At 46.7% G+C, this 24358-nt stretch overlaps 1 protein-coding gene and 1 long non-coding RNA gene across 2 annotated transcripts in view; one reads left to right on the top strand and one right to left on the bottom strand.

Annotated features, from left to right (window-relative positions):
• BCL6 (BCL6 transcription repressor) overlaps positions 1 to 23698 on the bottom strand; it is a 105829-nt gene extending 82131 nt beyond the window's left edge. The window contains exons 1-2 of the mRNA XM_063916499.1: positions 23629 to 23698; positions 23293 to 23443 (exon numbers count right to left, since the gene is read on the bottom strand). The gene's annotated coding sequence lies outside the window, so the exon portion shown is untranslated. The remainder of the gene's footprint in view (positions 1 to 23292; positions 23444 to 23628) is intronic.
• Positions 1 to 24358, top strand: part of LOC134909526 (uncharacterized) — a 432031-nt gene that overhangs the window by 51954 nt on the left and 355719 nt on the right. The gene's annotated exons all lie outside the window — the stretch shown is intronic.

Genomic DNA, 24358 nt, shown 5'->3' with positions numbered 1-24358 from the left:
AAATCAGAGGCTCTCCCATTTCAATTCTCGAATGACAATTTACATAAACGCCAAAGGAAATACGATTATGACACATATATCCAGGTATATGTGTACCCAGCTCAAATGTCGCTAATGTGCGTGGGGCTGGCACATTAATAACATTTTTTAAACCAATTTTCTGACACTATTGAATATCTGTGATGAAGCAATGGAATGGATACAAGGGCCAGTATTTACTAAAAATCCGAATTTGGCCGATTTGTGTTTTTTTTTCTAAGTCCCAATCCGGGAATTCACTAAGCACCAATCTCGGCAGTGTTTGGACTATTCGTAATGGTTTGATTTGCAAAGTTCCGAAATACGAATGAATAGACCATCGGTCAAACACGGCTGTTATTTCATACAATACGGGCATTCACTATTCATTCGTATTTGGGTGTTAGTTTCTGAGTGCTCAAGTGCGGGTCTGTTTTTTTCCGAATCGTTTAAAAAAGCAGCAAAAAAATAGACCTGCTTTTTCCAGTCGAGTTTGGATAACCATGCACGGATCAGTGAGATCTGTGCATGGTTATCTATGGGAAAGGGTCTGTTTAGTGTAAAAACTGAAAAAAAAATTGCGTGGGGTCCCCCCTCCTAAGCATAACCAGCCTCGGGCTCTTTGAGCCGGTCCTGGTTGTAAAAATATGGGGGGGGGGGGAAATGACAGGGGTTCCCCCATATTTCCTCAACCAGCACCGGGCTCTGCGCCTGGTCCTGGTTCCAAAAATACGGGGGACAAAAAGCGTAGGGGTCTCCCGTATTTTTGAAACCAGCACCGGGCTCCACTAGCCAGGTACATAATGCCACAGCCGGGGGACACTTTTATACTGGTCCCTGCGGCCCTGGCATAACATACCCATTTAGTCACCCCTGGCCGGGGTACCCTGGAGGAGTGGGAACCCCTTAAATCAAGGGGTCCCCCCCTCCAGCCACCCAAGGGCCAGGGGTGAAGCTCGAGGCTGTCCCCCCATCCAAGGGCGGCGGATGGGGGGCTGATAGCCTTTTAAAAAAATGTGAATATTGTTTTTAGTAGCAGTACTACAAGTCCCAGCAAGCCTCCCCCGCAAGCTGTTACTTGGAGAACCACAAGTACCAGCATGCAGTGGAAAACCGGGCCCGCTGGTACCTGTAGTACTACTACTAAAAAAATACCCCCAAAAAAACAGGACACACACACCGTGAAAGTATAAGTTTATTACATACATGCACACCTCCATACATACATACTTACCTATGTTCCCACGAGGCTCGGTCCTCTTCTCCATGTAGAATCCTTGGGGTACCTGTGAAAAAAAATATACTCACATAATCCAGTGTAGAATCAGACCTTTGTATAATCCACGTACTTGGCAAAATAATAAAACGGAAACCCGACCACGCACTGAAAGGGGTCCCATGTTTACACATGGGACCCCTTTCCCCGACTGCCAGGACCCACCCTGACTCCTGTCAAAGAGGGTCCCTTCAGCCAATCAGGGAGCGCCACGTCGTGGCACTCTCCTGATTGGCTGTGTGCTCCTGTAGTGTCTGTGAGGCAGCACACGGCACAGATACAATGTAGCGCCTATGCGGTGAGGTTATTTTCGGTCAACCAAAGCTCCCAAACGGGCGGGAGAGTGCAGATGACTCTGCAGCACCGATTGAGCAAACAGGAGGTCCTTCTCAGCCAGGGTATCAAACTTATAGAACTTTGCAAAGGTGTTTGACCCCGACCAAGTAGCAGCTCGGAACAGCTGTAGTGCCGAGACCCCTCGGGCAGCCGCCCAAGATGAGCCCACCTTCCTAGTGGAATGGGCCTTAATCGATTTTGGTAACGGCAATCCTGCCGTAGAATGCGCCTGCTGAATCGTGTTACAGATCCAGCGAGCAATAGTCTGCATTGAAGCAGGGCCGCCGACCTTGTTGGCTGCATACAGGACAAACAGTGCTCCTGTTTTTCTGATCCTAGCCGTTCTGGACACGTAAATTTTCAAAGCCCTGACCACATCAAGGGACTCGGAATCCTCCAAGTCACGTGTAGCCACAGGCACAACAATAGGTTGGTTCATATGAAAGGATGAGACCACCTTAGGTAGGAATTGAGGACGGGTCCGCAATTATGCCCTATCCATATGGAAAACCAGATAGGGGCTTTTATGTGATAAAGCCGCTAATTCCGAAACTCGCCTAGCCGAAGCCAAGGCTAACAACATGACCACCTTCCAAGTGAGATATGTCAACTCCACTGTTCTAAGTGGTTCAAACCAATGTGACTTAAGGAAACCTAACACCACGTTAAGGTCCCAAGGCGCCACCGGAGGTACAAAAGGAGGCTGAATATGCAGTACTCCCTTCACAAAAGTCTGTACTTCAGGTAGAGAGGCCAATTCCTTTTGAAAGAAAATGGATAAGGCCGAAATCTGAACTTTAATGGAGCCTAATCTTAGGCCCAAATTCACTCCAGTTTGTAGGAAGTGAAGAAAACGGCCTAGATGGAATTCTTCCATAGGAGCATTCCTGGCCTCACACCAAGAAACATATTTTCGCCATATTCGGTGATAATATTTAGATGTCACGTCCTTCCTAGCCTTTATTAGCGTAGGAATGACCTCATCCGGAATACCTTTTTCCGCTAGGATTCGGCGTTCAACCGCCATGCCGTCAAACGCAGCCGCGGTAAGTCTTGGAACAGACAGTGACCCAGTTGCAAGAGGTCCTGTCTTAGAGGAAGAGGCCACGGATCTTCTGTGAGCATCTTCTGCAGATCCGGATACCAGATCCTTCGTGGCCAATCCGGAACAATGAGTATTGTTCTCACTCCTCTTTTTCTTATTATTCTCAACACCTTGGGTATGAGAGGAAGAGGAGGAAATACATAGACCGACTGGAACACCCACGGTGTCACTAGGGCATCCACAGCTACCGCCTGAGGATCTCTTGACCTGGCGCAATACCTTTGTAGCTTTTTGTTGAGACGGGACGCCATCATGTCTATTTGGGGCAGTCTCCACCAACTTGCAATCTGTGCGAAGACTTCCTGATGAAGTCCCCACTCTCCCGGATGCAGGTCGTGTCTGCTGAGGAAGTCTGCTTCCCAGTTGTCCACTCCCGGAATGAACACTGCTGACAGTGCGCTTACATGATTCTCCGCCCAGCGAAGAATTCTGGTGGCTTCCGCCATCGCCACTCTGCTCCTTGTGCCGCCCTGGCGGTTTACATGAGCTGCTGCGGTGACGTTGTCTGACTGGATCAGAACTGGTCGGTCGCGAAATAAGGTCTCCGCTTGACATAGGGCGTTGTATATGGCCCTTAGTTCCAGGATGTTGATGTGAAGACAAGTCTCTTGACTTGACCAAAGGCCTTGGAAATTTCTTCCCTGTGTGACTGCTCCCCAACCTCAGAGGCTCGCGTCCGTGGTCACCAGGATCCAATCCTGAATGCCGAACCTGCGGCCCTCTAGAAGGTGAGCACTCTGTAGCCACCACAGGAGAGATACCCTGGCCTTGGGGGACAGGGTGATCCGCTGATGCATTTGCAGATGTGACCCGGATCATTTGTCCAATAGGTCCCATTGGAAAGTCCTTGCATGGAACCTGCCGAAGGGAATGGCTTCGTACGTCGCCACCATTTTTCCCAGGACTTGAGTGCAATGATGCACTGACACTTGTTTTGGCTTCAACAGGTTCTTGACTAGAGTCATGAGTTCCTGCGCTTTTTCTATCGGAAGAAAAACCCTTTTCTGGTCTGTGTCCAGAATCATGCCCAAGAAGGGCAGACGAGTCCTAGGATTCAGCTGCGACTTTGGAATATTTAGAATCCAGCCGTGTCGCTGTAACACCTTCAGTGAAAGTGATACGCTGTTCAGCAACTTCTCCCGTGATCTCGCTTTTATGAGGAGATCGTCCAAGTACGGGATAATTGTGACACCCTGCTTGCGCAGGAGCACCATCATTTCCGCCATTACCTAGGTGAAAATTCTCGAGGCCGTGGAAAGCCCAAACGGCAACGTCTGAAATTGGTAATGACAATACTGTACCGCAAATCTCAGGTACGCCTGATGAGGAGGATATATGGGAACATGCAGGTATGCATCCTTTATGTCCAGAGATACCATAAACCCCCCCTTTCCAGGTTGACGATGACCGCTCTGAGCGATTCCATTTTGAATCGTTTTAAGTAAAGGTTCAGGGATTTTAAATTCAAAATGGGTCTGACCGAACCGTCCGGTTTCGGGACCACAAACAGAGTTGAGTAGTACCCCTTCCCTCTTTGAAGCAGGGGAACCTCGACCACCACTTGTTGAAGACACAATTTGTGAATCGCATGTAACACTATCTCCCTTTCCAGGGGAGAAGTCGGTAGCGCCGATTTGAAAAAACGGCGAGGAGGCACCTCTTTGAATTCCAGCTTGTATCTCTGGGAAACAATTTCTATTGCCCAGGGATCCACCTGTGAGTGAACCCAGATGTGGCTGAAAAGTCGAAGACGTGCCCCCACTGGAGCGGACTCCCTCAGGGGAGCCCCAGCGTCATGCGGTGGATTTTGCAGAGGCCGGGGAGGACTTCTGTTCCTGGGAACTAGCTGTGTTGTGCAGCTTTTTCCCTCTGCCCTTACCTCTGGCAAGAAAGGACGATTCACGTACTCTTTTGCTTTTATTTGAACGAAAGGACTGCATTTGATAATGAGGCGCTTTCTTAGATTGTGAGGGAATATAAGCCAAAAAATTCGATTTACCTGCCGTAGCTGTGGAGACGAGGTCCGAGAGGCCCTCTCTAAACAATTCCTCACCCTTGTAAGGCAAAACCTCCATATGCCTCTTTGAGTCGGCATCACCTGTCCACTGTCGGGTCCCTAAGACTCGCCTAGCAGAAATAGACATAGCGTTTATTCTGGAACCCAGTAAACTAATGTCTCTTTGAGCATCCCTCATATATAAGACAGCATCTTTTATATGCCCTAGGATCATTAAAATGGTATCCTTATCAAGGGTCTCAATATCCGCTGATAAGGAATCTGTCCATGCTGCTACAGCACTACAAACCCAGGCCGACGCAATTGCCGGTCTGAGTAACGTACCAGAATGTGTGTAAATGGACTTCAAGGTAACCTCCTGCTTGCGGTCAGCAGGATCCTTGAGGGTAGCCGTATCTTGGGATGGGAGCGCTATCTTTTTTGATAAGCGTGTCAAAGCCTTGTCTAACCTAGGGGAGGATTCCCACCATATTCTGTCCTTTGGCGGGAAAGGATACGCTATAAGAATCCTTTTGGGAATCTGCAGTTTTTTGTCTGGAGTTTCCCACGCTTTTTCGCATAATTCGTTCAGCTCATGTGAGGAGGGAAAGGTGACCTCAGGTTTCTTTCCCTTATACATGTGTACCCTCGTGTCAGGGACAGGGGGTTGCTCTGTGATATGCAAAACATCTTTTATTGCAATAATCATATATCGAATACATTTAGCCACTCTTGGCAGTAATTTTGCATCATTGTAGTCGACACTGGAGTCTGAATCCGTGTCGGTGTCTACTATTTGGGATAGTGGGCGCTTCTGAGACCCCGAAGGTCCCGGCGACATTGGGACAGACATGGGTTGACTCCCTGACTGTACCCTAGCTTCAGCTTTGTCTAATCTTTTGTGCAATAAATTAACATTAGCACTTAAAACATTCCACATATCCATCCAGTCAGGTGTCGGCGCTGCCGACGGAGACCTTACATTCATACACTCCCCCTCCTCCTTAGGTGAGCCTTCAACCTCAGACATGGCGACACACGCGTACCGACACACCACACACACACAGGGAAGCTCTTTTCTGAAGGCAGGTTCTCCACTAGGCCCTTTGGAGAGACAGAGAGAGAGTATGCCAGCACACACCCCAGCGCTATATGACCCAGGAAAAAACACAGAATGTTTACCCAGTAGCGCTTTTCAAGTATGTATATGCGCCAATTATGTGCCCCCCCCTCTACTTTAAAACCCTCTTTCACCGTGGTATCAAGCAGGGGAGAGTCCGGGGAGCTTCCTCTCAGCGGTGCTGTGGAGAAAAATGACGCTGGTGAGTGCTAAGGGAGAAGCCCCGCCCCCTCGGTGGCGGGCTTCTGTCCCGCTCAAAATGTTTAAAAACATGGCGGGGGCTCTTTATATACATGTACAGTGCCCAGCTGTACATGTATATATGTACATTTGCCACAGGAGAGGTTTATATTGCTGCCCAGGGTGCCCCCCCTGCGCCCTGCACCCTTACAGTGACCGATGTGTGTGAGGTGAATGGGAGCAATGGCGCACAGCTTCACTGCTGTGCGTTACCTCTATGAAGATCAAGCTGTCTTCTGCCGCCTCTGAAGTCTTTTCCTCTCATACTCACCCGGCTTCTATCTTCCGGCTCTGCGAGGAGGACGGCGGCGCGGCTCTGGGACGGACGGCGAGGGTGAGACCTGCGTACCGATCCCTCTGGAGCTAATGGTGTCCAGTAGCCTAAGAAACAGAGCCCTGAAACTGGGAGAAGTGGGTCTGTTTCTCTCTCCTCAGTCACACGATGCAGGGTGTCTGTTGCCAGCAGGCTCCCTGAACATAAAAAACCTAACTAAAATACTTTCTGACAGGAAACTCAGGAGAGCTCCCTGTAATGCACCCAGTCTCCACTGGGCACAGTATCAAACTGAGGTCTGGAGGAGGGGCATAGAGGGAGGTGCCAGTGCACACCCAGATCCAAAGTCTTTCTTAAAGTGCCCATGTCTCCTGCGGAGCCCGTCTATCCCCATGGTCCTTACGGAGTCCCAGCATCCTCTAGGACGTTAGAGAAATACTTGTTTTCTACATGTTCTTCCCAATCCCCTCAGTACCTATCCCCTTATCTTTCCTTGCTTTCGGTGCAACCTAGGCCCTCATTCCGAGTTGTTCGCTCGCTAGCCGCTTTTCGCAGCAGTGCACACGCTAAGCCGCTGCCCTCTGGGAGTGTATCTTAGCTTAGCAGAATTGCAAACGAAAGATTCGCAAAATTGCGAATAGAAATTTCTTAGCAGTTTCTGAGTAGCTCGAGACTTATCTGCCACTGCGATCAGTTCAGTCAGTTTCGTTCCTGATTTGACGTCACAAACACACCCAGCGTTCGCCCATAAACGGCAGCGTTTTTTCACACACACCCATAAAACGGCCAGTTTCCGGCCAGAAACACCCACTTCCTGTCAATCACACTCCGATCACCAGAACAAAGAAAAAACCCTGTAATGCCGTGAGTAAAATACCAAACTTCTTAGCAAATTTACTTGACGCAGCCGCAGTGCGAACATTGCGCATGCGCAGTTAGCGGAAAATCGCACCGATGCGAAGGAAAATAACGAGCGAACAACTCGGAATGAGGGCCCCTGTTATGAAGACTTTCATTAAAATCCATTGATGCTATAAATAAAAAAAAATAAAAAAATCGGTTGCTTATAATTCATCCTTGTCATATCTAGTGAACAATGTTTAAGCTGTCAAACTCGTACTGGCTGAGTTAATAAACATTACAAATCATTGCTCTGCCAGTGCCGTGTATTACACATATTGAATGTTTAATACTCATTTTAAATTTCATCCAGTTGTATTTTTTAGCTGTTTTTAGCAACAGTGTATCAGAAGTTGTCCTATGGTTTCATAGGGTTTGAAGAGTCATGAAGGCTGTGGGGTAACATGAAATTTCCAGAGCGCATAGCGTTTGCTTGAATGACAACTACTTGTTGATTGGATAGCCATGTGCTTAGTCAAAAAAGTTCACTCTTCGAAGAAAACTTTTCTAATGTTATCTCACGGGGAAAAATGAAGATGAGATATACAGTATAGTGGGATTTACTTCTCTTGGCCTTGGATGCAATATGTGAGATGTTATGGTGCTGGTGGAGTTGTGCAACTCACTGTTTGTTGTGAATACATGTAATTGTTTGTGTAGGCCGTGACAGTCTCATATTTGGGTCTGTTCTTTTAGGAAAACTCCACCCAAGGTCTCTACTAATCAACGCTCAGTTATCATGGATCACATTGTGTTGTGATTGCTGTATAACACTACTAAGATTTCATTACATTTGAATCTAACCAAGGAAAATACACTGCTCAAAAAAATAAAGGGAACACTAAAATAACACATCCTAGATCTGAATGAATGAAATATTCTTATTAAATACTTTGTTCTTTACATAGTTGAATGTGCTGACAACAAAATCACACAAAAATTATCAATGGAAATCAAATTTATTAACCCATGGAGGTCTGGATTTGGAGTCACACTCAAAATTAAAGTGGAAAAACACACTACAGGCTGATCCAACTTTGATGTAATGTCCTTAAAACAAGTCAAAATGAGGCCCAGTAGTGTGTGTGGCCTCCACGTGCCTGTATGACCTCCCTACAACGCCTGGGCATGCTCCTGATGAGGTGGCGGATGGTCTCCTGAGGGATCTCCTCCCAGACCTGGACTAAAGCATCCGCCAACTCCTGGACAGTCTGTGGTGCAACGTGGCATTGGTGGATGGAGCGAGACATGATGTCCCAGATGTGCTCAATTGGATTCAGGTCTGGGGAACGGGCGGGCCAGTCCATAGCATCAATGCCTTCGTCTTGCAGGAACTGCTGACACACTCTAGCCACATGAGGTCTAGCATTGTCTTGCATTAGGAGGAACCCAGCACCAACCGCACCAGCATATGGTCTCACAAGGGGTCTGAGGATCTCATCTCGGTACCTAATGGCAGTCAGGCTACCTCTGGTGAGCACATGGAGGGCTGTGCGGCCCCCCAAAGAAATGCCACCCCACACCATTACTGACCCACTGCCAAACCAGTCATGCTGGAGGATGTTGCAGGCAGCAGAACATTCTCCTTGGCGTCTCCAGACTCTGTCACGTCTGTCACATGTGCTCAGTGAGAACCTGCTTTCATCTGTAAAGAGCACAGGGCGCCAGTGGCGAATTTGCCAATCTTGGTGTTCTCTGGCAAATGCCAAACGTCCTGCATGGTGTTGGGCTGTAAGCACAACCCCCACCTGTGGACGTCGGGCCCTCATACCACCCTCATGGAGTCTGTTTCTGATCGTTTGAGTAGACACATGCACATTTGTGGATTGCTGGAGTTCATTTTGCAGGGCTCTGGCAGTGCTCCTCCTGTTCCTCCTTGCACAAAGGCGGAGGTACCGGTCCTGCTGCTGGGTTGTTCCCCTCCTACGGCCTCCTCCACGTCTCCTGATGTACTGGCCTGTCACCTGGTAGCACCTCCATGCTCTGGACACTACGCTGACAGACACAGCAAAACTTCTTGCCACAGCTCGCATTGATGTGCCATCCTGGATGAACTGCACTACCTGAGCCACTTGTGTGGGTTGTAGACTCCGTCTCATGCTACCACTAGAGTGAAAGCACCGCCAGCTTTCAAAAGTGACCAAAACATCAGCCAGAAAGCATAGTAGCTGAGAAGTGGTCTGTGGTCACCACCTGCAGCATAACTCCTTTATTGGGGATGTCTTGCTAATTGCCTATAATTCCCACCTTTTCAGGGCCGTCTTAACAACAGTGTGGGCCCCTGGGCACAGAAATGCACTGGGCCCCCTACCCATCCTTCAGCGGTAGGGGTGGGGGGTGCTATCAGTGGCAGCTTTGATGTCCGACGGGCGTAGGGGGTGTTCTATCTTCCGCTCAGCATTTAGGACCTGGAGCAGTAATTTCTGCTAATTACTACTTTACTGCACAGATGGGGTGGGAGGGAGAACACTAAACTGTAAAAGTGGACATTAGGCTGAATGAAGGGTCCCTGGTACATGACTTCCAGGGTGGTGGTGGATGGTGGAGTGGGATTAATAATCATAATTTTCTGGTGGTAGTGCACTTGCTTGACTGCACATATCCCAAGTTCCTGAAAATAGATTTCTTAGCTTTGAGTGGTATTAAAAAAAAACTAGTGAGTCCCACCTTTCAGGAGGTACAGAGACTTGGGGATCAGAGTTCTGGATCCAGAGCAATCCACCAATGAAAATATAAAACTGCATACCAGGCATGTGGAGCTGGAGTAGGAACCAGCTGCTGGAAGGCTGATATCCCTGGTTCTGGGCATAGCAGAAACAAGCTGTCAGTTTCCACCAAAAGGAAAGAGTCCCAGATTTTGGAGTATACACTCAGAAAAACTCTAATTAAGACAGAACCTGAGATATCTGGCTGGGAAGAGCAATTAACAGGCTTGGATGGGGACCACTGGTTTGAAGTAGGATATCTCCGGTTCCCCAGGGACGATTTTCCAAAATCTGATACTCCTGGAAAGAAGGGACCCTCAGCTATCAGCCTAGGGCCCTTATACTCCTGGGGCCCTTGGGCAAGTGCCCATTTAGCCCATACGAAAAGACGGCCCTGCACCTGTTGTCTATTCCATTTGCACAACAGCATGTGAAATTGATTGTCAATCAGTGTTGCTTCCTAAGTGGACAGTTTGATTTCACAGAAGTGTGATTGACTTGGAGTTACATTCTGTTGTTTAAGTGTTCCCTTTATTTTTTTGAGCAGTGTATATGTAATTATGACAAACAGTATCACATCTTTTACACAATGCACAATACACTCTTTGTATTATATGTGTACAGATATATTAGATTATACACTAATAGCAGCAAGTGTGTGACAATGAAAGTGTTGCTGATATTGAGTGTCAGAGTATGTAGGGGGCAAAATACAGGAGTATTTTATAGAAAAACTCAGATGGAATTACATGTGCAGTGACAGGAAGATTTTGCTGTAAACACAGGGCAATAGTGCAGGAGAGACAGAGGTGGGATGGTGCAAGAGAGACATGGGGATGGTGCTCAGAGACCTAGGGGACCTACAGTATTTTTAGCCCCATTACATTAAGGTGTCAGCACTGCTTTCATTATGTTCTGGGGTGTTTTCACTTTTAAATGGAGTATTCAGGCTCGGCTGTCTCAAGACTCAAAGTATCCCTATCAATATGACACTACCTCACCCCACCCACCACAGAGCATAACAGTCACTGCCATAGTATATACAGAGAGCATCACAGTCAGTGCTGTAACTAGGCATTTTAGGGCTGTGTGCAAGAAACAGTATTGGCGCCGCCCCCCCACCGTATGGAAAAAACGGGCAGTGTGCGCCGTAGGCGCGCGTCAAAAATTAGGGGCATGGCTTCATGGGGAAAGGGTGTGGCATGGCCACAAAATAACACCAATTCATACTACGGTGCACAGTAGTCTCCATTATTCAAATTACACCGCACAGTAGCGCCACTACACCAGGTAGAGCCCCTTTTACACATTACGGCAGTCAGCGTCCCCTTTTTACACATTACGGCAGACAGCGTCCCCCTTTTTACACATTACGGCAGACAGCGTCCCCCTTTTTACACATTACGGCAGACAGCGTCCCCTTTTTACACATTACGGCAGACAGCGTCCCCTTTTTACACATTACGGCAGACAGCGTCCCCTTTTTACATATTACGGAAGACAGCGTCCCCCTTTTTACACATTATGGCAGACAGCGTCCCCTTTTTACACATTACGGAAGACAGCGTCCCCCTTTTTACACATTACGGCAGACGGAGTCCCCCTTCTTACACATTACAGCAGACAGCGTCCCCCTTCTTACACATTACGGCAGACAGCGTCCCCTTCTTACACATTACGGCAGACAGCATCCCCTTTTTACACATTATGGCAGACAGCGTCAAGAGAGACAGACAGACACTTACCATCTCTCCCCGCTATCCTCTGTGACACTAGCTGGTGCTGCAGTGCTGGGGAGGGCTGTGGCTGGGCCATGGAGCTGAGCGGCGCCTGTGGCATGTTGGTGGGTCCTCCCCGCTCACGAGTAAGCAGGTGCCAGTAGCTTGATTAGTAGTACTGATCACTGGTCCCGCTGGAAGAGGGGAACAAGCAGCGATGCGGGTATATAAACACCGGTGCAGAAGTTGATGATTCTACTTCTCTCCCATATATATATATATATATATATATATAATATATATATTATATATATATATATATATATATATATATATAAAATCTAACCTGGCTTTCCCTATACAGCAATGTACTGCATCAGGTGACCGCACTATTTTCATCCATACATTTCCATAAGGTGCAGTACTCCTGATGTCTGCAATAAATAAACTAAATGCACCATCTTCAGTTGCCAACTCAAGATGTGCATTTACAGTAGTTTATTTATCGAAGACATCAGGAGTGCTGCACCTTATGGAAAATGTATATATATAAATTAGTGATGTGCACCGGACATTTTTTGGGTTTTGTGTTTTGGTTTTGTGTTCGGTTCCGCGGCCGTGTTTTAGATTCGGACGCGTTTTGGCAAAACCTCACCGGAATTTTTTTGTCGGAATCGGGTGTGTTTTGGATTCGGGTGTTTTTTTCAAAAAACCCTAAAAAACAGCTTAAATCATAGAATTTGGGGGTCATTTTGATCCCATAGTATTATTAACCACAATAACCATAATTTCCATTCATTTCCAGTCTATTTTGAACACCTCACACCTCACAATATTATTTTTAGTCCTAAAATTTGCACCGAGGTCGCTGGATGGCTAAGCTAAGCGACACAAGTGGCCGACACAAACACCTGGCCCATCTAGGAGTGGCACTGCAGTGTCAGGCAGGATGGCACTTCAAAAAAATAGTCCCCAAACAGCACATGATGCAAAGAAAAAAAGAGGCGCACCAAGGTCGCTGTGTGACTAAGCTAAGCGACACAAGTGGCCGACACAAACACCTGGCCCATCTAGGAGTGGCACTGCAGTGTCAGACAGGATGGCACTTCAAAAAAATAGTCCCCAAACAGCACATGATGCAAAGAAAAAAAGAGGCGCACCAAGGTCGCTGTGTGACTAAGCTAAGCGACACAAGTGGCCGACACAAACACCTGGCCCATCTAGGAGTGACACTGCAGTGTCAGGCAGGATGGCACTTCAAAAAAATAGTCCCCAAACAGCACATGATGCAAAGAAAAAAAGAGGCGCACCAAGGTCGCTGTGTGACTAAGCTAAGCGACACAAGTGGCTGACACGAACACCTGGCCCATCTAGGAGTGGCACTGCAGTGTCAGGCAGGATGGCACTTCAAAAAAATAGTCCCCAAACAGCACATGATGCAAAGAAAAAAAGAGGCGCACCAAGGTCGCTGTGTGACTAAGCTAAGCGACACAAGTGGCCGACACAAACACCTGGCCCATCTAGGAGTGGCACTGCAGTGTCAGGCAGGCTGGCACTTCAAAAAAATAGTCCCCAAACAGCACATGATGCAAAGAAAAAAAGAGGCGCACCAAGGTCGCTGTGTGACTAAGCTAAGCGACACAAGTGGCTGACACGAACACCTGGCCCATCTAGGAGTGGCACTGCAGTGTCAGACAGGATGGCACTTCAAAAAAATTGTCCCCAAACAGCACATGATGCAAAGAAAAAAAGAGGCGCACCAAGGTCGCTGTGTGACTAAGCTAGTATACTTGACGACACAGAGGTAGGTAGAGCAGTGGCCTACTGTACCGTAATGCTATATATTATATACTGGTGGTCAGCAAACTGTGCAATACTGAAATGCACCACAGGTATGGATGGATAGTATACTTGACGACACAGAGGTAGGTACAGCAGTGGCCTTCCGTACCGTACTGCTATATATAGTATACTGGTGGTCACTGTGTCAGCAAACTGTAAAACTAAAATGCACCACAGGTATAGAATGTAGATGGATAGTATACTTAATGACGACACAGAGGTAGGTACAACAGTGGCCTTCCGTACCGTACTGCTATATATAGTATACTGGTCGTCACTGTGTCAGCAAACTGCAAAACTAAAATGCACCACAGGTATAGAATGTAGATGGATAGTATACTTAATGACGACACAGAGGTAGGTACAGCAGTGGCCTTCCGTACCGTACTGCTATATATACTGGTCGTCACTGTGTCAGCAAACTGCAAAACTAAAATGCACCACAGGTATAGAATGTAGATGGATAGTATACTTAATGACGACACAGAGGTAGGTACAGCAGTGGCCTTCCGTACCGTACTGCTATATATAGTATACTGGTGGTCACTGTGTCAACAAAATGCAAAACTAAAATGCACCACAGGTATAGAGTGTAGATGGATAGTATACTTAATAACGACACAGAGGTAGATACAGCAGTGGCCTTCCGTACCGTACTGCTATATATAGTATACTGGTGGTCACTGTGTCAGCAAACTGCAAAACTAAAATGCACCACAGGTATAGAATGCAGATGGATAGTATACTTAATGACGACACAGAGTACAGCAGTGGCCTTCCGTACCGTACCGCTATATATAGTATACTGGTGGTCACTGTGTCAGCAAACTGCAAAACTAAAATGCACCACAGGTATAGAATGTAGATGGATAGTATACTTAATGACGACACAGAGGTAGGTACAGCAGTGAACTTCCCTACCGTACTGCTATATATAGTATACTGGTGGTCACTGTGTCAGCAAACTGCAAAACTAAAATGCACCACAGGTATAGAATGTAGATGGATACTAGTATACTTAATGACGACACAGAGGTAGGTACAGCAGTGGCCTACTGTACCGTAATGCTATATATTATATACTGGTGGTCACTGGTCAGCAAAAGTCTGCACTGTACTCCTCCTATATAATATTATACTGGTGGTCCCCAGTCCCCACAATAAAGCAGCACACTGAGCACAGATATGGAGTGTTTTTCAGGCAGACAACGTATACTGGTGGTCACTGTCAGCAAAACTCTGCAATGTACTCCTGCTATATAATACAGCTGCTCCCCAGTCCCCACAATTAAGCAGTGTGAGCACAGATATATGCAGCACACTGAGCACAGATATGGAGTGTTTTTCAGGCAGACAACGTATTACTGGTGGTCACTGTCAGCAAAACTCTGCACTGTACTCCTCCTATATACAGCTGCTCCCCAGTCCCCACAATTAAGTAATAAGCAAGCACAAAATATTTGCAATGCATCAACATAAACGGAGAGGACGCCAGCCACGTCCTCTCCCTAACATTTCCAATGCACGAGTGAAAATGGCGGCGACGCGCGGCTGCTTATATAGAATCCGAATTTCGCGAGAATCCGACAGCGAGATGATGACGTTCGGGCGCGCTCGGGTTACCCGAGCCATACGGGAGAATCCGAGTATGGCTCGGACCAGTGTAAAAAGGGTGAAGTTCGGGGGGGTTCGGTTTCCGAGAAACCGAACCCGCTCATCAGTAAATGCCTATCTAGCCTAAAACTAAAATTTAGTTGTTAACAGAGAAAAAAAAGAATACAGTATGTCTTACTTATGTTTAGTGATGAGCGGATTCGGTTTTACTCGGCATCTTATTGGCTCACGGATGTCACGTGTTTTGGATAGCCAATAAGATGCCGTTTTGAGAACCGAGTAAAACCGAGTAAAACCGAATGTTCAGTGCCGTTTCTAGGAGCAGGAGTACTCAAGAGGGAGGAGGAGCAGACAAGCCAGTAGAAGGAGGAGGCGGCCGGCGCGAGGGAGGTGAGGCGGCCCGACCCGAAGAGCGGGTAGATCTTCTATGTAAGTAGTCTCTCTCTCTCTCTCCCCCCTCCCTCTCCCTTCCTTCCCCCCCACTTGACACCTGCCTGCTGCACTGTGTAAAATGGGGACACCTGCCTGCCGCACTGTGTAAATGGGGACACCTGCCTGCCGCGCTGTGTAAATGGGGACACCTGCCTGCCGCGCTGTGTAAAATGGGGACACCAGCCTGCCGCACTGTGTAAAATGGGGACACTTGCCTGCCGCACTATGTAAAATGGGGACACCTGCCTGCCGCGCTGTTTAAAATGGGGACACCTGCCTGCCGTGCTGTTTAAAATGGGGACACCTGCCTGCCGCGCTGTTTAAAATGGGGACACCTGCCTGCCGTGCTGTGTAAAATGGGGACACCTGCCTGCCGCGCTGTTTAAAATGGGGACACCTGCCTGCCGTGCTGTGTAAAATGGGGACACCTGCCTGCCGTACTGTGTAAAATGGGGACACCTGCCTGCCGTACTGTGTAAAATGGGGACACCTGCCTGCCGTACTGTGTCAAATGGGGACACTTGCCTGCCGCACTGTGTAAAATGGGGACACCTGCCTGCCGTACTGTTTAAAATGGGGACACCTGCTGCCGTACTGTGTAAAATGGGGACACCTGCCTGCCGTACTGTGTAAAATGGGGACACCTGCCTGCCGTACTGTGTAAAATGGGGACACGTGCCTGCCGTACTGTGTAAAATGGTGATACGTGCCTGCTGTAATGTGTAAAATGGGGACTTTTGATTTTCATTTTTTTTTTCCTGTGGTGGCCGTGATGATATCAGATGAGGCCACGTCCACTTTAATGAGACCACGCCCATTTTAAGCAGAACACGCCCCTTGTCGGGAGCGAGCGCGCTTTCGGCGCACGCATGCTTTTTCTTTTTACAGCTATGGGAGGGGGGGGGGGGGCGCATTTTTTTTATAGCAATGGGGGGGGGGCGCATTTTGAAATCTCGCACTGGGAGCCAAATTGGCTAGAAACGGCCCTGGCAGTGGACAAGGCTATCGATAAGGACTTGTACCCACAAGTGCTAAATACAGTACAAGTGTTTTACTATTAAATGCATGGTATGACAAAAGACTACTGTATCTTTTCTAGAATCCTATACCCCTTAATTGTTCAGGGACATTGAGAAAGCCACAGGATCCAGGGGACTGAAAGGGGTGTGGACAAACCAGGGAGGCATGGCCACACCCCCTCCTGGGGGAAAATTGTGAAATATTATGTGCAGCATTGGAAAGTGGTGGCATACACTGCAAAGGGGGACACTTATCCCACTCAGCAGCTGGCTGGGCCCGACAGAGAGGCCTGGGTAATTAGCATCTGCTCACGAGAGTGGAGGCAGAGGTCCAGTACAGAATAGTGGTGCCCAGGGCCGGTTTGGCCATTGCATGCACAGGGGAATCCCCAGGTGGGCCATTTGGACAGTGGGCCCGTCTATCGTATGTAGTTCTGCCCCCTCACACGTCACGCACCGGCTGATTAACAGGAATATTGTGGTGTGCGCCATTATAGAGAGCACAGGCCCTACCCAGCTGACAGGAGGAGGTCTGCGCGCCAAACCACTGATGTCACCGGCGTGGACCTCGGGTGGAGCGATGGTGCGGCCGCGGCGGGTGCGCGTTCTGCAGGAAAGGTGAGCATAAGTGTACTCTGACCTCTGCCTGCACTGTACTCCCGGGCCACCGCCAGACTAACAGCCTTCTGCAGGGAGGGAGGAAGCAGCCCGGAGAAATGGTGACATGGAGCCTGCCCTGATTGCGGCAGTCAGGCAGATCTCCATGTACCACTCACTATCAGGCACTGCAGCTTGCAGGATATATTTTTAAAAGACTGAGAGCTGCAGTGCCAGTGTTACATGGAGATCTGGATGGGGGGGGGGGGGGGGGTATAACAGTATGCAACAGAGGAATACTCTTAGTTCTATTTCCTCCAGCCCACCTTGCCCATACTGTGATGCAGCACTGTAGTGTAGCCGCAGTCCCGCACAAATGGAAGGGACGGGTGGGCAGGCGGCGCTAGACTGTAACTTACGCCCTTAGCCCACCTCCGATGGTGCGGAGGGAGTAAGGGACCGGTGGCACACTGAGAGCAGACACCAGTGACAGATAAGGCAAGTAGGGTGGGGGTGACACTTCTTATATGTATAAGCGGCACTGCTTCCATGGACATGCATATAAGGGACACTGCTACCGTGGGCATTATTATGTGTATAAGTGGCACCGCTACAATGGCCATTATATGTATAAATGGCACTGATACCGTGGCCATTATGTGTATAACTATGGGGAGTACTCAATTGAAGTCTGAAACTGCTGTCTTGTCGGAAAGACGGTACTTTTTTACTTTTTTAGGTCGGAAGGGGTTCCAACCTATTCAAAAGGGCTGCTTTTTCCCCGACAAGTCGGCAATTCCGACTTGTCAGAAAACACGTGGATCCACGGCTAATCTGTTTTGTCGGATTCCGCGGCCAAATCTGACAGGTTTTGGCCCCGTTTCCGACAATGTCAATCCGACATCCGGATTGGCATTATCGGGAATGGCAAAATCCTGTTGTGTATAACAGCATTGCTATTATGTGTATAATGGCACTGCTACCATGGCCATTATGTGTAAACTATTGCCATTATGTGTATAACGGCACTGCTACCATGGCCATTATGTGTATAACGGAACTGCTACCATGGCCATTTTGTGTATAAGTGGCACTGCTACCGTGGCCATTATGTGTATAAGCGGCACTGCTATCGTGGTCTTTATGTGTATAGTGGTGCAGCTACTGTGGGCATTATTATGTATATAAGCGGACTGCTACCGTGGCCTTTATGTGTATAATGGCACTGCTACCATAGCCATTATTTGTGTAAGCGAAACTGCTATCGTGGCCATTATGTGTATAAGCGGCACTGCTACCGTGGCCATTATGTGTATAAGCGACACTGCTACCATGGCCATTATGTGTATAAGTGGCACTGCTACCGTGGCCATTATATGTATAAGCGGCACTGAAACCATTGCCATTATGTGTATAACGGCACTACTACCGTGGCCATTATGTGTATAACGGCACTGCTACCATGGCCATTTTGTGTATAAGCGGCACTGCTACCGTGGCCGTTATGTGTATAAGCGGCACTGCTATCGTGGTCTTTATGTGTATAGTTATGCTGCTACTGTGGGCATTATTATGTATATAAGCAGACTGCTACCGTGGCCTTTATGTGTATAACGGCACTGCTACCATAGCCATTATTTGTGTAAGCGAAACTGCTACCGTGGCCATTATGTGTATAAGCGGCACTGCTACCGTGGCCATTATGTGTATAAGCGACACTGCTACCATGGCCATTATGTGTATAAGTGGCACTGCTACTGAGCCCATTATGTGTATAAGCGGCACTGCTACCGTGGTCATTATGTGTATAAGCGGCACAGGTACTGTGGTCATTATGTGTATAAGTGGCACTGATACTGTGGGCATTATGTGTATAAGCGGCACTGCTACTGTGGTCACTATTATTTGTATAAGCGGCACTGCTACCATGGCCATTATTACGTGTATAAGCGCCACTCATACTGTGGGTGTTATTATGTATATAAGCGGCACTGCTACCGTGGTCATTATTATGTGTATAAGTGGCACTGCTACTGTGGCCATTATGTGTATACGTGGCACTGATACTGTGGGCATTATGGCCCTCATTCCGAGTTGTTCGCTCGCAAGCTGCTTTTAGCAGCATTGCACATGCTAAGCCGCCGCCTACTGGGAGTGAATCTTAGCTTATCAAAATTGCGAACGAAAGATTAGCAGAATTGCGAATAGACACTTCTTAGCAGTTTCTGAGTAGCTCCAGACTTACTCGGCATCTGCGATCAGTTCAGTCAGTTTCGTTCCTGGTTTGACGTCACAAACACACCCAGCGTTCGCCCAGACACTCCTCCGTTTCTCCAGCCACTCCCGCGTTTTTCCCAGAAACGGTAGCGTTTTTTCACACACTCCCATAAAACGACCAGTTTCCGCCCAGAAACACCCACTTCCTGTCAATCACACTCCGATCACCAGAACGAAGAAAAAACCTCGTAATGCCGTGAGTAAAATACCAAACTTCTTAGCAAATTTACTTAGCGCAGTCGCAGTGCGAACATTGCGCATGCGCAATTAGCGGAAAATCACTGCAATGCGAAGAAAATTACCGAGCGAACAACTCGGAATGAGGGCCTATGTGTATAAGCGGCACTGCTACCATGGGCGTTATTATGTGTATAAGCAGAACTGATACCGTGGGTGTTATTATGTATATAAGCGGCACTGCTACTGTGGTCATTAGGTATATAAGCGGCACTGCTACCGTGGTCATTATTATGTGTATAAGCAGCACTGATACCGTGGGTATTATTATGTGTATAATCGGCACTATTACTGTTGGCATGTGTATAAGGGGCACTGCTACCGTGGGCATTGTGTATAAGGGGCACTGCTACCATGGGCATTGTGTGTAATGGTTACTACTATACTGTAGCATAGCGTGAATATGGGGCAGTACTGTGTCATAATGTGAGACAGGGGCACTACTCTGTGGTGTAATATGAAATAGAGGCACTATGTATAGTGTAATGACAATAACATTGTGCTACTGTGTGGCGTAATTTGAATTGGGGGTACTATTGTGTGGCCATACCCCTTCTGTGTGATACCACACCCCTTTTTTGTGATGCGCGTCTTTGGCATGCACTTTTCCTTTAGATGGTATGGGGGTTAAGGCAAAAATATGTAGTTTACAGGGGGGTGCCTAACACCCTACAATCGCCCCTGCCTCTGCCTTATGGGAGGAAAGTCGGTGGCGGGGGAAATAAGTTCCACCACCTCTCCAGAACCACTTTAAGCCCTGATAGGGACAGACAACACAGAAAGAGGAGACAGATTCAAAGACAAAGGAGATATAGTGGATCACATGGGGAATAAACTGCACATACAAAATTGGAGACAAGAAGGCAAACAGAAGATGGAAGACAGATAGGTGATTTATAGATGAAGGCATATACACAGATGTGGAACAATTGGCAAAACATGGGGAAGCGAAATGCTCAGACTTGTTCACCCAGTGGGGATGCAGTATTGTGATGCAATTGTGGCTGTCCCATTGGCGCAGAAGCTCTGCATCAAGTGACTGGCAGAAGCCTGGCAGATAAAAAGGGAGAGAGGCAGAAACTGTACAGAGGGAGAAAGGCAGAAGGTGGTCAGTGAATATAGACAGAAAGAAACATGCAGAAGAGAGAATGATGTACAGTAGGTGTGAAAATGAGAAAAGAGGGTCTGGGAGAAACATGCAGGTGATGTACTGAGAGGGAGGAGGAGACGCATGCAGAAGATGAACTGAGAGAGGAAACACATACAGACGATGGATTTAGGGGGGGAGATAGACTAAGAGGTCAATTCAATTCAATGCGGATTGAATAGTGCCGGGAAGGAGCTTCTGGAGCTACTCAATTCAGCGTGATGCTAAGTAGGAGAATGCCCATAATCCCGGACTAAATAGGGTGTTTACTACATGGATCTAAAGAAGAACTGAGGTGTCTATTTACTAAGCCTTGGGTGGAGATAAAGAGAACAGAGGTAAAGTACCAGCCAATCCACACATCCTGTAAAATGGCAGTTAGGACCTGATTGGCTGGTACTTTATCTCTGGCCACGTTATCTAAGTCCAAAGCTTAGTAAATAGACCTCTGAGTCCTGTAAGTGGGAGGATTTAAAATCTGTTTAACCATTATTTATCAACATCAGCAACAGCATATTCTTACACTTGTGTATCATTTTCCAATAATGATTACCAAAACTTATTTTTTTAACAGATATAGGGGTGTATTCAGTTGCAGTCAGAACTGCCATCTTGTAGGAAAGACCGCAGTTTCCGACTTTTTTAGGTCAGAAACCGTTCCAATCTATTCAATTTGCTTGTCGTTTTTCCAACAAGTCTGCAATTTTGACTTGTCGGAAAACACATGGATCAGCGGAATAGCCGCCGGTCCACGTGTTTTGTCGCATTCCGCGGCCAAATCCGACAGATTTTAGCCTCGTTTCTGACAATGTCATTCCTACTTTAAAAAAACTTGGATTCGCATTGTCGGGAACGGCCAAATCTTGTCGGATTTGGCTGCTCATTGAATACTCCATTGTCGGATCCTTACTGTCGGAAAGTATCTGACAAGCATTGAATGGTTCCGGTATGAATGGTCGACCATGTTATGGTCGACAGTCATTAGGTCGACCACTATTGGTCGACATTGGCATGGTCGACATGGACAAATGGTCGACACATGAAAATGGTCGGCACATGAAAAGGTCGACATGAGTTTTTTTACTTTTTTTGGTGTCGTTTTCTGCGTAAAGTGACGGGGAACCCCAATTAGTGCACCGCGTCCCCTCGCATGGCTCGCTTACCGTTCCCAATCGTAGTCCACGTGGATCGTAAAGTATGGAAAAGTTCCCCAAAAGAAAAAAATTTGAAAAACTCATGTCGACCTTTTCATGTGTCGACCATTTTCATGTGTCGACCATGTGTCCATGTTGACCATGTCAATGTCAACCAATAGTGGTTGACCTAATGACTGTCGACCATAACATGGTCGACCATCTGAACAGATACCCATTGAATACACCCCATAATAGAAAGAAGTCACAACAAAATATTAGGACCTCCCTGAATATGTGTGCGATGGTCAAGTCTGACCAGGGGCGGATTTAGGGGTGAGGGCGCCCCTAGGCACAACAGTAATATCCACCCTCCTTGCCTAATTTGATCAGTTTTATTGTTTGAATTTATGCTCTCATTTGATGATAGGCAATTTAATAGAATAATAAAAAAGCCACCATTTTTTTTATTTTTAATTACTGTATGCATACATATTTACTAAGTAGGACAGCTGCATGTCCTACCCATTTACACTCCAATCAAGATGGCATATGGTACAGTACAGTGTAAATATTTTGCAGGTATTAGTACATTTCAGGCTGAAAGTACTAACACAAGCATCCTAGTGCCGCCCCCAAACAAGTGCCTCACGTGGGGAATTTGCCACTGAGTCTGACTAGTATACATACTTTAACTTATAAACAAATTCTCCACGAAGTTTCTTAAACGTAACATACATACAGTATACAGTATTGCATAGACTCAGAGTCATTGTAAAAGCAGTTAACCCAAAATTCCAAACTTGTGACATAATTTAAACAGCTCAAGTAGACAAAGGAATAACATGTTCATTTAAGTAACTATATTTCTGTTAATGTGTATCACTCGGGCGATAATGCACATGTTGGGTTAAATTAAAACTTTATTAGACAAAACAGTTTTTGTTGCCAAAATGGATTTAGTGTATTTGCATATGTGGAATAGGATTACACAAGTGCAGGAATGGCATAAGAGTAAACACAGATCATATTCGTTACCCAGCTAGAATCAACATGTAAAAGCACAAAGTAATGCAATAATGTTAAGGGGAGATTTTGTTTGCCTGTGTTTAGTTTTGTAGCATTACCAAAACAATTTACAGAATAATTAGCAATGTATGTGACTAAATAAACAAACAAACAAACAAACAAACAAACAAACAAACAAACAAACACACACACTGACAGACTGTAAAAGAATACAATCAAATCTGCTGTTCCATAATTCTCTGACTATAATGATGCATAAAATGGGTGAGCTACTTACAGAATTGGACTATAGAGGAACCTTTCTCATCTTCTACAAAAGATCCAGTCCATAGTGACATGTGCTTCTCAGTCTTCTGTCGGCATCATATTTTGCTTTTGGTAGGTAATGTGGGTGTCATAGCATTGGTTACCTCATACCTCACAGATTTCTGTATGATATGACAAAAAAGCAGCCATATTACAAAATGATTTCTCAGTCGTAAACTAATTGATCAAATGTATTCCCATAATACAAGGTATAGTTCTTTCAGAAAGGGTAAGCTCTGCCATTATGTCGAATGAAGCTACAAGACAACTGAAATACTTGGTTAGTAGATGAAGCTCTCTAACAAACCTGAATTAATCATCTATCATTAGCAGTTAGTTGACTCATAGCGAATTGAAAATGTTGATTCCTTCTATATACTTGGATGCAATGCCACAGATAAGCGTCACCCATTACTAATGCCCTGGGAAACTGGTATGAAGGGCGGCACCTTTCTTCATAGTTGTGGATACTTTCCAAGGACTACAATTGTTCTGCTGGCAAGCTACCTCCTTTCTGCCTAGGAAGCAGTTTCTGAAAAGCATACTATAGTGCTGTGTCTGCTCTCTGACTTACAGCATGGTTAGGAGTGAAACGGGACCCCCTGTCCTATCACTTGACATGAATATATAACTTTTATATATACAGTATGTGTATATATATATATATATATATATATAATATTACTTATCGACAGTCTGTCGGCACTCTTAAAAGCCACTCCAACCGCTCAAGTGCTCCACAATGTAATATGAACATCCACTCCAACAGATGCAGGCACTCGGAGACTGAATAAATGCACAAGTATTTGTATTCACGTCAAACGTTTTCAGAGCCTCGGCTTCATCCTCAGGAATTTTGTATTGTCCTGAGGACGGAGCCGAGGCTCCGAAAACATTTGACATGTATACAATTACTTGTGCATTTATTCAGTCTCTGAGTGCCTGCATCTGTTGGAGTGGATATATATTATATTAGAGATGAGCAGGTTCGGTTACCTGAGAACTGAACCCCCCCCCCCCCCCCCCCCCGAACTTCA

The sequence above is a fragment of the Pseudophryne corroboree genome, chromosome 4 (genome assembly GCF_028390025.1).
Source record: "Pseudophryne corroboree isolate aPseCor3 chromosome 4, aPseCor3.hap2, whole genome shotgun sequence".
In the NCBI taxonomy this organism is placed as follows: Eukaryota; Metazoa; Chordata; class Amphibia; order Anura; family Myobatrachidae; genus Pseudophryne; species Pseudophryne corroboree.
This window is presented reverse-complemented; position numbering and strand designations above follow the sequence as displayed.